The sequence below is a fragment of the Macaca nemestrina genome, chromosome 3 (genome assembly GCF_043159975.1).
Source record: "Macaca nemestrina isolate mMacNem1 chromosome 3, mMacNem.hap1, whole genome shotgun sequence".
Taxonomy (NCBI): domain Eukaryota; kingdom Metazoa; phylum Chordata; class Mammalia; order Primates; family Cercopithecidae; genus Macaca; species Macaca nemestrina.
Genome location: NC_092127.1, coordinates 11,697,822 through 11,716,580, shown reverse-complemented (window position 1 = coordinate 11,716,580; position 18,759 = coordinate 11,697,822). Strand labels below are relative to the sequence as shown.

General features: G+C 35.6%; 1 long non-coding RNA gene across 1 annotated transcript in view; it reads right to left on the bottom strand.

The window, feature by feature from the left end:
- LOC105466623 (uncharacterized) overlaps nt 1-18,759 on the bottom strand; it is a 71,646-nt gene that overhangs the window by 39,265 nt on the left and 13,622 nt on the right. The window contains exon 2 of the long non-coding RNA XR_011620480.1: nt 17,046-17,212. This is a non-coding gene — a long non-coding RNA (uncharacterized lncRNA). The remainder of the gene's footprint in view (nt 1-17,045; nt 17,213-18,759) is intronic.

The window sequence follows — 18,759 nt, the reverse complement described above, 5'->3', positions numbered from 1 at the left end:
ACTCTACCAATGTATTTTGAACTTTGTATTTGAGTGAAGGTTTTTCATGTTACAACTTGAAAGATTTCACTTTTGTTTAACTTATAAAATACTGTGTAAAAACCCCCTTTATCACTGCTTCTTACGTTATCCCTGAATCTTACATTTTCCAAGCCTCCAGTAAGATCTGCTCCTTTCAAATATTTACTGAAAACAAATAGCCTATGTTTCCAGAGTTTTAAAAAATGTGTAAGATGATATAGTTGAGTAGCCTATTTCATGTGTTAGTCATTAGAATATATTCATTAGGGAAGTTACTATCACATCTTTCTCTTATAAACTCTTATTAGATATTTGTACTGTGGTTAGTTGGAATCATAAAATATGCCACAATTTCACATTGGTTTCTTTCACTTTATAATATGCATTTAAGGTTTCTTCATGTCGGTTCATGGATTGACAGCTTAAATTTCTTTTTTGTACTGAATAATATTCCATTGTCTGCTGTTGTATCTAGTTTCTTTATTCATTCACCTACTAAAGAGCATCTTGGTTGCTTTCAAGTTTTGGCAATTATGAACAAAGCAGCTACTTGACCATCTGGACTTCATAGACGTCTACAGGATACTCCACCGAACAACCACAAAATAAACATTCTTCTCACCCACACCCAGAACGTATTCTAAGATTGACTACATGCTTGGCTATAAAGCAACTTTCAATACGTTCAAAAAACTCAAAATCATACCAAGTGTATGTTCAGATTACAGGGCAATAAAAGTAAAATCAAAACCAATGAAAACTGAACAACTTGCTTCTGAATAACTCGTGGGTAAACAATGAAATTAAGGCAAAAATCAAAAACATTATTTGAAACTAATGAAAATAGAGACACAACTTACCAAAATCTTTGGGATGCAGTTAAAGCAATGTTAAGAGAAAAGATTATAGTGTTAAACATATTTATCAAGAAGTTAGAAAGACCTCCAATTAATGATCTAACATCACACCGTATTAGTTCGCTCTCCCATTGCTATAAAGAACTATCTTCAACGTTTTTTAAAGAAAAGAGGTTTAGTTGACTTACAGTTCTGCAGGCTATACAAGAAGCAAGGCTGGGAGGCCTCAGGAAACAATCATGGTGGAAGGTCAAAGGGGAAGCAAGCAAGTCTTCGCATTGTGGCAGGAGAGGGTGAAGAAAGGGGAAGGTGCTACACACTTTTAAACAACCAGATCTCATGAGAACTCACTATCATGAGAACATCAAGGGAGAAATTTGACCCTATGATCCAATCACCTTCCACCTAACTCCAATACTCAGGATCACAATTTAACATGAGATTTGGGTGGGAACACAGAGCCAAACCATATCACACACCAACAGGAAGTAGAACAACAACAACAACAACAACATAAAACCAACCCCTAAGCTAGCAGAAGAAAAGCAATAACTAAAACCAGAAAAGAACTGAATGAACTTGAGATGCAAAAGTCCATACAAGAGATCAGTGAAAACAAGAGTTGTTTCTTCCAAAGAATAAACAAGGTTGATAGAACACTAGTTAGATTAACAAAGAAAAATGAGAAGACCCAAATAAGCTTAAGTGCAATAAGAGGTAACAAAGATGACATTATAACTGATCCCACAGAAATACCAAAAGATTCTCAGAGATTATTAAGAACAACTCTATACATACAAATTAGAAACTCTAGAGGAAATGGATCAATTTCTGGAAACATACAATCTCCCAAAATTGGACCAGGAAGAAAACAAAATCCTGTATAGACAAATGGCAAGCTCTGAAGTTGAATCAGTAATTAAACTACCAACCAAAAAAAGCCCTAGACCGCATGGATGCAGCCAATATCTATGAGTCATACAAAGAAGAGCTGGAAACAATACTATTAAAACTATTCCAATAAAAATTGAGGAGGGGCTCCTCCCTAACTCATTCTAAAATTCAGCCTCATCCTGATACCAAAATCTGGCAGAGACACAACAACAACAACAAAAACTTCAGGCCAATATCCTTGATGAACACAGATGCAAAAATTCTTAGCAAATTACTAGCAAATTGAACCCAGTAGCACACCAAGAAGTTCATTCCCCATGATCAAGTAGGTTTTACTCCTGGAATACAAGGTTGGTTCAACATATACCAGTCAACAAATGTGATTCACCACATAAACAGAGGTAAAGTTAAAAAACAAACAAACAAACAAAAAACATAATCATCTCAATGGATGCAGGAAAACTTTCGATAAAATGAAACATCCCTTCTTGATAAAAACCCTCAATAGAACAGGCATCAAAAGGACATGCCTCAAAATAATAAGAGCCATCTATGACAAACCTACCACCAATATCATACTGAATGGGCAAAAGCTGGAAACATTCTTCCTAAGAGCTGTAATAAGACAAGGATGCCCACTCTCACTTCTCCTATTCAATACAGTATTTTATGTCTAAGCCAGAGCGATCAGGCAAGAAAAATAAATAAAAGGCATTCACATGGGAAAATAAGTCAACCTATCTCTCTTATGATATAATTTTGTACTTTGAAAACCTTAAAGTCTCTGCCCATAGGCTACTGGAACCAATAAATGATTTTAATAATATTTCAGGATACAAAAGAAAATTACAAAAATCAATAGCATTTCTCTCCACCAGTAACTTCCAGGCTGAGAGTCAATTCAAGAATACAATCCCATTTACAATAGCCATAAAGAAAATGATACACAAGGAGAACTACAAGACACTCCTAAAAGAAATCAGAAATGACAAAAATAAATGGAAAAACATTCCATGCTCATCTATTGAAAGAACTAATGTCATTAAAATGGCCATACTGCCTATAGCAATTTACATATTCAATGTTATTTCTAGGAAACTCCAGATGTCATTCTTCACAGAATTTAAGAGAAAAAAAAAAAAACTACTCTAAAATTTATCTGGAGCCAGAAAAGTGCCTGAATATCAAAGCAGTCCTCAGCAAAAAGTGCAAAGTTGGAGACATCATACTATCTAACTTCATATTATATTATAAGGACACTGTAAGCAAAACAGCATGGTACCGGTATAAAAACAGACACCTAGACCAATGAAACAGAAGACAGAACCCAGAATAAAACCACAGTGAGCCAAGATTATGCCATTGCACTCCAGCCTGGAGACAGGGTAAGACTTCATCTCCAAAAAACAAACAAACAAAAAACTAGATTGCTACCTTTTACCATATACAAAAATTGACTCACAATGGATTAAAGATTTAAAAGTAAGACCTCAAAGTGCAAAAATCTCAGAAGTAAACTTTCTTGACATCGGCCTTGGGAAAGAATTTATGATTAAGTCCCCAAAAGCAATTGCAACAAAAATAAAAATTGACAATTGAGAATTAAAGAGCTTCTGTACAGCAAAATAAACTATCAACAAACAGACAACCTACAGAATGAGAGAAAATATTAGCAAACTATACATTAAAGATCTAATATCCAGAATAGGATCATAAACAAATCAACAAATAAAAAACAAACAATCCCATTTAAAAATGAGCAAAGGACATGTATAGACACTTTTCAAAATAATACGTACATGTGGCCAAACATATGAAATCACTAATCATCTGAGAAATGCAAATTAAAACCACAATGAGATACCATCACACACCAGTCACTTTTATTAAAATGTCAAAAGACAACAGATGCTAGCAAGGCTGCAGAGAAAAGGGAAAGTGTACACCATGTTGATGGGAATGTAAGTTAGTCCAGCTACTATGGAAAGCAGTTTGGATTTTCTCAAAGAACTTCAAACAGAGCTATCATTTGACCCAGCAATCCTATTACTGGGTATATACCCAAAGGAAAACAGATTACTATATCAAAAAAAGTATGCACTTGTGTGTTCATTACCATGCTATTCACAATAGCAAAGACATAGAGTCAAACTAGGTGCCCATCAACGGTGGCCCGGACAAAGGAAATGTGGTATATATACAACATGCAACACTATGCAGCCATAAAAAAGAATAAAATGTTCTTTGCAGCAACATGGATAAAGCTGGAGGTCATAATCCTAAGCAAACTAATGCAGGAACAGAAAATGAAATACTGAATAGCTCACATGGACATACACATGTGAATGACAGGTACTGTGGACTAATAGAGGGGGGAGGGAAGAAAGGGGACGTGGGTTAAAAAACTACCTACTGGGTATATTATGCTCACTACTTGGATACAATATACCCTTGTAACAAACCTGCACATGTACCCCCTGTATCTAAAATAAAAGTTGAATTTTTTTAAAAAAATGTGCTATAAGCATCCCTTTTCAGGTTTTTGTGAAGACATAAATTCCAGTTCCTCTGGATAATCACCAAGGAATGTCATTGCTGGATCATTTGGTAAGAGTATGTCTAGTTTTGTAAGAAGCTATCAAACTTCCAAAGTGACTTTACTATTTTGCATGACCACTAGCAGTGAATGAGTTCTGTTGTTTCACATCCTCACTAGCATTTGGTGTTGTCAGTGTTTTGGATTTTCACCATTTTAATAGGTGTGTAGGAGTATCTCATTGTTGTTTTAATTTGCCATTGCCCAAGACCTGATATCAAGCACCTTTTCACAGGCTTATATGCCATTTGTGTATTTTCTTTGATAAAGTGTTTGTTTGGGTCTATTGCCCATTTTTAATTGGGTTGTTCCCTTATTGCTGGGTTTTAATTATTTTTGTATTAGTTAACAGTCCTTTATCAAATATGTCTTTAGCACATATTTTCTTCTAGTCTGTGGCTTGTAGTCTCATTCTCTTGACACTGTTTTTTATAGGACAGAAATTTTTAATTTTCATGAAGTCCAGCTTATCAATTCTTTTATTTATAGATCATACCTTTGGTGCTAAATCTGAAAAGTTATCACCATACCTAAAGTTATCTAGATTTTCTCCTATATTATCTTCTAGAAGATGTATGGTTGTACCTTTTACATTTAGATTATTTTGACTTGGTTTTGGGGAAGGATGTAAGAACTATGTCTAGATTCATTTTGTTTTGCATGTGGATGTTTGGTTGTTCAAGCACTACTTGCTGAAAAGATTATCTTTTCTCCACTGAACTGCTTTTGCTTCTTTGTCAGAAGTCGGTTGACTTCATTTGAGTGGGTCTTTTCATGGATTCTCTATTCTGTTCCGTTAATCTGTTTGTTTGTATTCTTTCACCAATATCACACTATCTTGATTACTGTAGCTTTATAGTAGGTTGGAAGTTGGGTAGGGTCAGTCCTCTAACTTTATTCTTTTCCATCAATATTGTGTTGGCTATTTGGGGATCTTTTAACTCTCTATATGAAGTTTAGAATTATTTTTTAATATCCACACAATAACTTTCATTGAGATTTTGATTGGGATTACACTGATTCTATAGTAAAATTGGGAAGAACTGACATCTTAACAATACTGAATATTCTTATCCATGAACATAGAATCTCTCCATTTATTGAGTTCTTTTCTGATGACTTTCACCAGTGTTTGGTAGTTTTTCCTCACATAGACACATGTACATATTTTGTCAGATTTATACTTAAGTATTTCATCTTTTGGGGTGTTAGTGTAAATGGCATTGTGTTTTTAATTTTAAATTTCAGTTGTTCATTACGGGTATAGTAAGTCAAGAAAGCAATTGAATTTTGTATAATAACTTTGTATCTTGCAACCTTGCTATAAATTCTTACTGACTCCAGTTTTTTTTTTTTTTTTGGAAGTTCATTTAGATCTTCTACATAGACAGTCCTATCATCTGCAAACAAAAGCAGTTTCATTTTTTCCTTCTCAATATCTATAATTTAATTTCCTTTTCATGTCTTACTGCATAGCACTTTCAGTATGATGTTGGAAAGGAATGATGTGAGGGGACATTCTTGTCTTTTACCTGATCTAAGTGGAAATACTTGTTTTTAAAAAACTAAGTCTGATGTTAGCTGTAGGTTTTTTTGTAGATACTCTTTATCAAACTGAAGAGATTCCCCAGTACTCTAATTTGCTGAGAGTTGTGTTTCTTTAAAAAATCAGGAGTAAGTATTGTTTTGTCAAATGACTTTTCTCTGTCTATTGATGTAATCATGTGATTTTTCTTTGTATGTTTATTGATGTGATGGATTATATTAATTTTGAACTTTGAACCAATCTTACCTACATGGGATGAAGTCCACTTAGTTCTGGTGTATAATTCTTTTCATAAATTATTCATTTCAATTTGTTAATTTTTTCTGAGGATTTTTGCATCTATGTTCATGAGAGATATTGTTTTATTTTCTTATAATCTCCTTAATTTTTATATGAAGCTAACTCTGGTCTCATGGAATTAATTAGAAAGCACTCCCTCTGATTTTGTCTTTTAGAGGAGATTACAGAGAATTTGTATACATTTTTTATTAAATGTATGGTAGAATTCACTAGTGAACACCTGTGGGCCTAAGGCTTTCTGTTTTGGAAGGTTATTCATTATTGATTCAATTTTTTTAAGTGGGCATGCCTATTCAGATTGTCTGTCTGCAGGTTGCTTTTTCATTCTCTTAAAGCTGCCTTTTGAAAAATAGAAATTCTTAATTTTAATCTAACGCAATTCATCAATATATTGTTGCAGGATTAATGCCTTTGGATCCTCTTCAAGACACCTTTGCCTACACTAACATCACAAAGATGCTCCTCTAAGTTTTGGCATTTGTTGGATTTCAAATTTAAAAGGCAAGAAAAACTTTAATGCATTTAGAATAGAATTTTGTGCACAATATCAAGTAGGCATTACTTTAGGACATTCCATTGAATTAGCACCCTTAGTTGAAAGTTCATATTTCGGAAGGGGCGGAGCAAGATGGCCGAATAGGAACAGCTCCAGTCTCCAACTCCCAGCGCGAGCGACACAGAAGACCGGTGATTTCTGCATTTTCAACTGAGGTACTGGGTTCATCTCACTGGGGAGTGCCGGACGATCGGTGCTGGTCTGGTGCTGCAGCCCGACCAGCGAGAGCTGAAGCAGGGCGAGGCATCGCCTCACCTGGGAAGCGCAAGGGGGAAGGGAATCCCTTTTCCTAGCCAGGGGAACTGAGACACACAACACCTGGAAAATCGGGTAACTCCCACCCCAATACTGAGTTTTAAGCAAACAGGCACACCAGGAGATCATATCCCACGGCTGGCCGGGAGGGTCCCACACCCACGGAGCCTCCCTCATTGCTAGCACAGCAGTCTGTGATCTACCGGCAAGGCAGCAGTGAGACTGGGGGAGGGGCGCCCGCCATTGCTGAGGCTTAAGTAGGTAAACAAAGCTGCTGGGAAGCTCGAACTGGGTGGAGCTCACAGCAGCTCAAGGAAACCTGCCTGTCTCTGTAGACTCCACCTCTGGGGACAGGGCAATAAGAAACGCAGCCGAAACCTCTGCAGAGGCAAACGACTCTGTCTGACAGCTTTGAAGAGAGCAGTGGATCTCCCAACACGGAGGTTGAGATCTGAGAAGGGACAGACTCCCTGCTCAAGTGGGTCCTTGACCCCTGAGTAGCCTAACTGGGAGACATCCCCCACTAGGGGCAGTCTGACACCCCACACCTCACAGGGTGGAGTACACCCCTGAGAGGAAGCTTCCAAAGCAAGAATCAGACAGGTACACTCGCTGTTCAGTGATATTCTATCTTCTGCAGCCTCTGCTGCTGATACCCAGGCAAACAGGGTCTGGAGTGGACCTCAAGCAATCTCCAACAGACCTATATCTGAGGGTCCTGACTGTTAGAAGGAAAACTATCAAACAGGAAGGACACCTACACCAAAACCCCATCAGTACATCACCATCATCAAAGACCAGAGGCAGATAAAACCACAAAGATGGGGAAAAAGCAGGGCAGAAAAGCTGGAAATTCCAAAAATAAGAGCGCATCTCCCCCGGCAAAGGAGCGCAGCTCATCGCCAGCAACGGATCAAAGCTGGATGGAGAATGACTTTGACGAGATGAGAGAAGAAGGCTTCAGTCCATCAAATTTCTCAGAGCTAAAGGAGGAATTACGTACCCAGCGCAAAGAAACTAAAAATCTTGAAAAAAAAGTGGAAGAATTGATGGCTAGAGTAATTAATGCAGAGAAGGTCATAAACGAAATGAAAGAGATGAAAACCATGACACGAGAAATACGTGAGAAATGCACAAGCTTCAGTAACCGACTCGATCAACTGGAAGAAAGAGTATCTGCGATTGAGGATCAAATGAATGAAATGAAGCGAGAAGAGAAACCAAAAGAAAAAAGAAGAAAAAGAAATGAACAAAGCCTGCAAGAAGTATGGGATTATGTAAAAAGACCAAATCTACGTCTCATTGGGGTGCCTGAAAGTGAGCGGGAAAATGGAACCAAGTTGGAAAACACTCTTCAGGATATCATCCAGGAGAACTTCCCCAACCTAGTAGGGCAGGCCAACATTCAAATCCAGGAAATACAGAGAACGCCACAAAGATACTCCTCGAGAAGAGCAACTCCAAGACACATAATTGCCAGATTCACCAAAGTTGAAATGAAGGAAAAAATCTTAAGGGCAGCCAGAGAGAAAGGTCGGGTTACCCACAAAGGGAAGCCCATCAGACTAACAGCAGATCTCTCAGCAGAAACTCTCCAAGCCAGAAGAGAGTGGGGGCCAATATTCAACATTCTTAAAGAAAAGAATTTTCAACCCAGAATTTCATATCCAGCCAAACTAAGTTTCGTAAGTGAAGGAGAAATAAAATCCTTTACAGATAGGCAAATGCTTAGAGATTTTGTCACCACTAGGCCTGCCTTACAAGAGACCCTGAAGGAAGCACTCAACATGGAAAGGAACAACTGGTACCAGCCATCGCACAAACATGCCAAAATGTAAAGACCATCGAGGCTAGGAAGAAACTGCATCAACTAACGAGCAAAATAACCAGTTAATATCATAATGGCAGGATCAAGTTCACACATAACAATCTTAACCTTAAATGTAAATGGACTAAATGCTCCAATTAAAAGACACAGACTGACAAACTGGATAAAGAGTCAAGACCCATCAGTCTGCTGTATTCAGGAGACCCATCTCACACGCAGAGACATACATAGGCTCAAAATAAAGGGATGGAGGAAGATTTACCAAGCAAATGGAGAACAAACAAAAGCGGGGGTTGCAATACTAGTCTCTGATAAAACAGACTTTAAACCATCAAAGATCAAAAGAGACAAAGAAGGCCATTACATAATGGTAAAGGGATCAATTCAACAGGAAGAGCTAACTATCCTAAATATATATGCACCCAATACAGGAGCACCCAGATTCATCAAGCAAGTCCTTAGAGACTTACAAAGAGACTTAGACTCCCATACAATAATAATGGGAGACTTCAACACTCCACTGTCAACATTAGACAGATCAACGAGACAGAAAGTTAACAAGGATATCCAGGAATTGAACTCATCTCTGCAGCAAGCAGACCTAATAGACATCTAGAGAACTCTCCACCCCAAATCAACAGAATATACATTCTTCTCAGCACCACATTGTACTTACTCCAAAATCGACCACGTAATTGGAAGTAAAGCACTCCTCAGCAAATGTACAAGAACAGAAATTATAACAAACTGTCTCTCAGACCACAGTGCAATCAAACTAGAACTCACGACTAAGAAACTCAATCAAAACCGCTCAACTACATGGAAAGTGAACAACCTGCTCCTGAATGACTACTGGGTACATAACGAAATGAAGGCAGAAATAAAGATGTTCTTTGAAACCAATGAGAACAAAGATACAACATACCAGAATCTCTGGGACACATTTAAAGCAGTGTGTAGAGGGAAATTTATAGCACTAAATGCCCACAAGAGAAAACAGGAAAGATCTAAAATTGACACTCTAACATCGCAATTAAAAGAACTAGAGAAGCAAGAGCAAACACATTCGAAAGCTAGCAGAAGGCAAGAAATAACTAAGATCAGAGCAGAACTGAAGGAGATAGAGACACAAAAAACCCTCCAAAAAATCAATGAATCCAGGAGTTGGTTTTTTGAAAAGATCAACAAAATTGACAGACCACTAGCAAGACTAATAAAGAAGAAAAGAGAGAAGAATCAAATCGACGCAATAAAAAATGATAAAGGGGATATCACCACCGACCCCACAGAAATACAAACTACCATCAGAGAATACTATAAACACCTCTACGCAAATAAACTGGAAAATCTAGAAGAAATGGATAATTTCCTGGACACTTACACTCTTCCAAGACTAAACCAGGAAGAAGTTGAATCCCTGAATAGACCAATAGTAGGCTCTGAAATTGAGGCAATAATTAATAGCCTACCAACCAAAAAAAGTCCAGGACCAGATGGATTCACAGCTGAATTCTACCAGAGGTACAAGGAGGAGTTGGTACCATTCCTTCTGAAACTATTCCAATCAATAGAAAAAGAAGGAATCCTCCTTAACTCATTTTATGAGGCCAACATCATCCTGATACCAAAGCCTGGCAGAGACACAACAAAAAAAGAGAATTTTAGACCAATATCCCTGATGAACATCGATGCAAAAATCCTCAATAAAATACTGGAAAACCGGATTCAGCAACACATCAAAAAGCTTATCCACCATGATCAAGTGGGCTTCATCCCTGGGATGCAAGGCTGGTTCAACATTCGCAAATCAATAAACATAATCCAGCATATAAACAGAACCAAAGACAAGAACCACATGATTATCTCAATTGATGCAGAAAAGGCTTTTGACAAAATTCAACAGCCCTTCATGCTAAAAACGCTCAATAAATTCGGTATTGATGGAACGTACCTCAAAATAATAAGAGCTATTTATGACAAACCCACAGCCAATATCATACTGAATGGGCAAAAACTGGAAAAATGCCCTTTGAAAACTGGCACAAGACAGGGATGCCCTCTCTCACCACTCCTATTCAACATAGTGTTGGAAGTTCTGGCTAGGGCAATTAGGCAAGAGAAAGAAATCAAGGGTATTCAGTTAGGAAAAGAAGAAGTCCAACTGTCCCTGTTTGCAGATGACATGATTGTATATTTAGAAAACCCCATTGTCTCAGCCCAAAATCTCCTTAAGCTGATAAGCAACTTCAGCAAAGTCTCAGGATACAAAATTAATGTGCAAAAATCACAAGCATTCTTATACACCAGTAACAGACAAACAGAGAGCCAAATGAGGAATTAACTTCCATTCACAATTGCTTCAAAGAGAATCAAATACCTAGGAATCCAACTGACAAGGGATGTAAAGGACCTCTTCAAGGAGAACTACAAACCACTGCTCAGTGAAATCAAAGAGGACACAAACAAATGGAAGAACATACCATGCTCATGGATAGGAAGAATCAATATCGTGAAAATGGCCATACTGTCCAAGGTTATTTATAGATTCAATGCCATCCCCATCAAGCTACCAATGAGTTTCTTCACAGAATTGGAAAAAACTGCTTTAAAGTTCATATGGAACCAAAAAAGAGCCCGCATCTCCAAGACAATCCTAAGTCAAAAGAACAAAGCTGGAGGCATCACGCTACCTGACTTCAAACTATACTACAAGGCTACAGTCACCAAAACAGCATGGTACTGGTACCAAAACAGAGATATAGACCAATGGAACAGAACAGAGTCCTCAGAAATAATACCACACATCTACAGCCATCTGATCTTTGACAAACCTGAGAGAAACAAGAAATGGGGAAAGGATTCCCTATTTAATAAATGGTGCTGGGAAAATTGGCTAGCCATAAGTAGAAAGCTGAAACTGGATCCTTTCCTTACTCCTTATACGAAAATTAATTCAAGATGGATTAGAGACTTAAATGTTAGACCTAATACCATAAAAATCCTAGAGGAAAACCTAGGTAGTACCATTCAGGACATAGGCATGGGCAAAGACTTCATGTCTAAAACACCAAAAGCAACGGCAGCAAAAGCCAAAATTGACAAATGGGATCTCATTAAACTAAAGAGCTTCTGCACAGCAAAAGAAACTACCATCAGAGTGAACAGGCAACCTACAGAATGGGAGAATATTTTTGCAATCTACTCATCTGACAAAGGGCTAATATCCAGAACCTACAAAGAACTCAAACAAATTTACAAGAAAAAAACAACCCCATCAAAAAGTGGGCAAAGGATATGAACAGACATTTCTCAAAAGAAGACATTCATACAGCCAACAGACACATGAAAAAATGCTCATCATCACTGGCCATCAGAGAAATGCAAATCAAAACCACAATGAGATACCATCTCACACCCGTTAGAATGGCAATCATTAAAAAGTCAGGAAACAACAGGTGCTGGAGAGGATGTGGAGAAATAGGAACACTTTTACACTGTTGGTGGGATTGTAAACTAGTTCAACCATTATGGAAAACAGTATGGCGATTCCTCAAGGATCTAGAACTAGATGTACCATATGACCCAGCCATCCCATTACTGGGTATATAACCAAAGGATTATAAATCATGCTGCTATAAAGACACATGCACACGTATGTTCATTGCGGCACTATTCACAATAGCAAAGACTTGGAATCAACCCAAATGTCCATCAGTGACAGATTGGATTAAGAAAATGTGGCACATATACACCATGGAATACTATGCAGCCATCAAAAAGGATGAGTTTGTGTCCTTTGTAGGGACATGGATGCAGCTGGAAACTATCATTCTTAGCAAACTATCACAAGAACAGAAAACCAAATACCGCATGTTCTCACTCATAGGTGGGAACTGAACAATGAGATCACTTGGACTCGGGAAGGGGAACATCACACACCGGGGCCTATCATGGGGAGGGGTGAGGGGGGAGGGATTGCCTTGGGAGTTATACCTGATGTAAATGACGAGTTGATGGGTGCAGCACACCAACATGGCACAAGTATACATATGTAACAAACCTGCACGTTATGCACATGTACCCTACAACTTAAAGTATAATAATAATAAATAAATTTAAACAAAAAAAAAATAAAAATAAAATAAAAAATTCAGTGAAAATAAAAAAAAAAAAAAGAAAGTTCATATTTCCCCTTTAAACTGCAGTGCCACTGTTGCCATAAACCAGGTGACTCTATTTGTGTTGAAGTATTTCAGGACTGTTTTTCTGGTCATTTAATATAATTTTCAGACAACAAATTTAATTAAACTAGCATTATAATAGATCCTAAGTCTTCCAGTGTTGTACTTTTTCCACAATAGAATCTTGTTTGTTTTTGGTCATATGTAGTTCCATATGCATTTGAGTTAGCTTGTTGATTTCAACATGACATCTCTCTCTATATATATATATATAAAATTATTATTGTAATAATTATAATTATTTATAATTATTACAATTATAATTTTAATAATTGTAATAATCCATGGAATGAATTTTTATCACCCAGATAAAAAATACATTTAATAATCTTTTCATATGTTCATTGCCCTTTATTTTGTAAATGATTGCAGTTTTTTATGTCATGCTATCTAGATTCTTTTATATTTTCTGTGTTTATGTCAAATAGTGCCTTTTTTCCTTCCTTTTCAAATTGTATCCACATTTAAAATATTTATTCTGCATTTCATTTTGGCTAGAATGACAAGTGCAACGTTGAATAGAAAGGCATGATTTTAAATATCCTTGTCTTTTCCCAAATTTTAGAGGCAAGGCTTTAAAAATTCACCATGGAGTATGGTATTTAGTGGAGATTTTACATATGTTTTTATTAGACACAGATACTATGAATTTTAATATCTAAATGACTGACAAATTTTATCAGATGTCTTTTCTGTATCTATTGAAGACAAGTATTTTTCTCCATCTTTTGAGATAGTCACATTGATTTCTCCTGTTTTGTTATTGTGGCAGAACATATTAAAGCATTCATACATTAATATATCACATGCTAAATGACCCCTGTCTTCCTACAAATAGCTGGGGTAGATTATCTTGTACATAATCCCAGATTGATTTATGTTCTTTTTTTTCCATCTATTTTTACAAGAGAGAGTATTCTGGAAATTTATTTCCAGAAATTATTTTGGAAATTTCATTTTTTAAATTATCTTCAAATTTAATGCCAAGATTATGCTAGCTTTATTAAAAGACTGGGTAAATATTTTCTTTTTTTTTTTTTTACCATGTCTTCAAGACTTTGTATACAACTGATGTTATTCCTTGAGTGTTTTGTGAAATTTGTAGGTGGAGTCATATGAACTAGTGATTTTCCTTTTGTGATGGTTTTTAATAATGCATTCAAATTTCTTCAATAGATAGAACATGCAAATCTTTTATTATTCTGTCAGCTTTAGCATGTTTATCCTAATTTTCAAATATATTGACATACTTTATTATGATAATATTAATGGTGTTGTAATGTCCCCTTTTAAATGTTGCCATATAGTTATTTTTATTTTCTTATTTTTAATCAATAAGTGATATGAGGTGTTTATCAGGTTTATCAATCTTTTCAAAAAATCAACTTTTGGCTTTGTCTAACTTTTCTATTATATATTTTTTATTTTTTAGATTTCTACCCATATCTTTATTACAACATTTTACATACTAAGTTTAATTTGCATTTTCCCGTAATTTGAATTAGAAAACATTTCAAATCTTTTGTTACTCATATTCTTTTGATCTATTCATCTAAGCCGGTACATTTTATTCCAACCATGCTTTAATTATACCCTGCAAGAATTTATATGTTTAGTATTCAGCTAAATATTTTCTAGTTTTCATTGTTTCTCTTTTGAATTCTGGGATTTTCTGAGATATGTGGTTTGATGTTTTCACACTTAGGAATTTTCCAGTTATCATTTGTTAGAGAAATAAAAACATTTAAATATTTTAAACATCTTGAGGATTTCCCTTGACTCAGCTATAAAATTTGGCAAATGTTTCATGGCAACTGAGAATAAAACTTATTTTTTGTTGTTTTTATGATGCCAGGTTCTTCCTATAGGAATAAAAATATTTAAATTATATTTGAATTAAAGAGGCTGAGAAGAGAAGGGAAGGAGGATGAGAAAAAGGTAATCAAGGGTCAAAGATACAGTTAGATAAAAAAAGAATAAGTTCTGTTATTCAATAGTACAGCAGGCAAATTATAGTTAACAATAATTTATTATATCTCTCAAAATATATTTGTAATGTTTCTAACAGAAGGAAAAGATAAATGTTTGAGGTAGTAAATACTCAATTGCCCTGACTTCATTATTTCACATTGCATACACGTATCAAAATATCACATACCTTCAAAATACGTACGACTCTCATATATCAACGAAAAAGAAAAGAAAGTGATTCCTTGCTCACTTTTCCATTCCTTCTATCAGCTACTGGAAGAGGTGTTAAAGTAGTTTTTAATATTGAAGGTTACTTTTTCCCATCAATTTGATTAATTTTTGCTATATCTATGTAATAGCTATGTTACTAAGTACATAGAAGTTTGAGATTACAAAATAATTATAATTCATTATTACAAAATTTTTATCTTTTAGCTAGTAAACTGCTTTAAGTCAATTTATTTAGGATTTCCACGGCATATCATTTTCCAAGATTTTCTTTCAACCCTATTGTATCTTTTATCTTTGCAACAAAACTTTTGATAGATTTAGGTTGAGAATAAAATCCAGCTCTACAATATTAGTGTCTAATTTTGAGAATTTACCACATATTCCATATAACTGAAATTGCTGAGTTTTACCTATAATTTTATTATGTGTTTTCTATTTGACTCACTTGTTTTAAGATCCTACCTTCCCTCCTATGTTGTCTTCTTTTAAATTAATACTTTTAATTGTTCCATAATTCCATTTAATAATGTGATGTTATTCCATTTCTAAAAATTTAATTATGTTACAGATTACATTACATATTCTTACATCTTTCAGTGTAATAAAAATATTTCCATAGTAAATCTACATGGGAACTTCAGAACACATTGCTCCTTCAGATGCTTCTGCCGTCTGCAAAATTTCCTCTCTCAATACATTTAAAACTCCACAAAACACTAATGTTTTAAGTAGTCAATATTTATATATATTTACAAATTTAACTCCCTTTCCAGTATTCATTATTGCCTCTTGCCATCAAATATATAGATAACTATATAGTTTTTTTGTGTGTATATATATACACACACATATATACACACACATATATATACACATATATACATATATATATATATATAACACATAACTATAAATTAAATGAAAACTTTTTTGGCTGCATAGACCAATTTCTGATATCTGAATCAAATTAAGATGTTAAATATTCATAGAAACCAAGTTATAGATACAAAATTAAGTTTTAAAACACTTTAATTAATTCAGTAGTGATTGCTAGCAATTTTAGGGCAAACAATAGAATAATAAATTAGCACATTTTCCAAACTGCTTGGCAATTAGGAAAATTGTTAAAAAGAATGCATTTTTTTAAGAATAGAAATTTTTATGATTTTAAGATAGTGCTATATAAATTATCTGTAAAATACACTACAAAAGGCCAGGCGTGGTGGCTCACACCTGTAATCCTAGCACTTTGGGAGGCCGAGGCGGGCGGATCACGAGGTCAGGAGATCGAGACCATCCTGGCTAACACGGTGAAACCGTGTCTCTACCAAAAATACAAAAATTAGCTGGGTGCGGTGGCCCTGGCCTGTACTCCCAGCTACTCAGGAGGCTGAAGCAGGAGAATGGCATGAACCCAGGAGGCAGAGCTTGCAGTGAGCCGAGATTGCACCACTGCACTCCAGCCTGGGCGACAGAGCAAGACTCCTCAAACAAAACAAAACAAAACAAAACAAAACAAAAAAAACACTTCACTACAAAAACAGTGACTTTAAAAAAAAGACACATCTTTATTCTCTCACCTATTTCTGTTGAACAAACACCTCATCACGGTTTATTTCATTCTTCCACTCAGGGTCTAGGAAGGGTGCCTTCTGGAATCAGCCAGGCCACATTTGTATCTGGAGGCTTACCTGGAGAAGAATCCACTTGCAGACTTGGTCAGGTTGTCGGCAAAATTTATTTCCTTACCTCGGTAGTACGACTCAGAGCTCTAGATTTTTCCTGACTGTCACCTGGAAGCTGCACTCAGCTCCTGGAGGCTATGCACAGTTCCTCCACGTGTGATCCTCTCCATGAGCAGTGTGCAACGTGGCGGCTTGCTTCCTCAAGGCCAGCTGGAGAGCACCATCGTGAATCTGCTAGAAAGACAGTATGTCAGATGAAGTCATATAATGATGGGAGTGACATCTCACCACTTTTACCATATTTAGTGGTTAGAAGCAAATCCTATCTTTCCAACACTCAAGGAAAGGGATTATAAAAAGGCATAAGCACCAATGGGTAGGAAAAATGTTTGCCACAGGATCCTATCCATTAACGTGGCTCTTCTAAATACATAGTTTCAAAAATAAACTTGAGTCTATTAAGAAAAGGAAAAGTAAGTCAAATCAGAGATTTATACATTATATAAATAATACCTCCATCTTCAAAAATATATTTCAAGTTTTGTATATGTGTATAGAAACGTTTCAAAATTTAGAATTCTATTTCTTTACGAAAGTTTAATTGTTAACTTCAACATTTAATCTTTGTGTGTGTCTTTGCTAAAGAGAAAAGAACATCATTCAGTTTAAAACTTGATTACTTACTGATAAATATTTTATAATAGTTTATTTTGAATATTTTTTCTGGAATTTTGGGGAATACATTAGAAAAAAAGTTGAAAGAAATGTTCAAAGAGAAAAGTTGAAAGAAAATGCTTATCTATGTGGTATTAAAATTAAAATTCACTTTCTGAACCCTGCTTCAAAATGTGTAACCAAGTGAGAGCTCCTTTTGAAATCATTCCAGTCTTCACTCAGATCCCAAACTCAGCTATTTCAAGAAAAGCTACTTGCCTAGAGTAATATTTTTTTTTCCTTTTAGTCAACACTGGAGAGTTCTCTCTTACCACTTCTGAAATGCTTTACTTTTTTTTTTATTATAAATGAGACATAGATGAGAGCCTTTGATTTATGTAACATTTCCAGTCACTGTCTTATCACATGCCATGTAATAATTGTAGATATATTATTAACATTGATACAAATGTAAGTAAAAAGCAATCACAGAATACAGAAGTAAAGTACACGGGTTTTTGAGTCAGACTGATTTGGTTTCAAAGGCTGTATCTTAGAAGCGGCATGACCTTGGGTAAGTTACCAGAATAATATTTAACTTACCACATTAATGTGAGGATTAAGTGAAAGAGTGTATGAACAACATTTAGCACAGTGCCTTTCCCAAAGATTATATGATCACTACTTTATGATTACTGATATTACTGCTGTTGCTACTATAATTACTATAATATTTCTAATCCTCCTTCTCTAATTATTACTCTAAAACTACAATCCACATGGTAAACTTTTAGGAATCCTCACATGCCTAACGGTCACTAATGTGAAGAAATGGCTGTATAGTATAACAAGAACAATCAGACAGGACTTTTGCTTTAGGTAATGGTGGATCAAAACACTGCTGGATGGCCCACACACAACTATAAACTCTATAATTATTAATTTAAAAAGCAAATACTTGAAGGCAACGGAGAGTGGACAAAAGGAATAGATTTTGGTAGGACATTCATACTCAGAGGAGGGCATAACAGAGTGATTGCACCCATTTTTGCCATGTTTAGACTAGAGGCAGGAACAGTTAGCACCAAACAGTGAATATCAGTGGGCAACTCAGTATTGTTAGC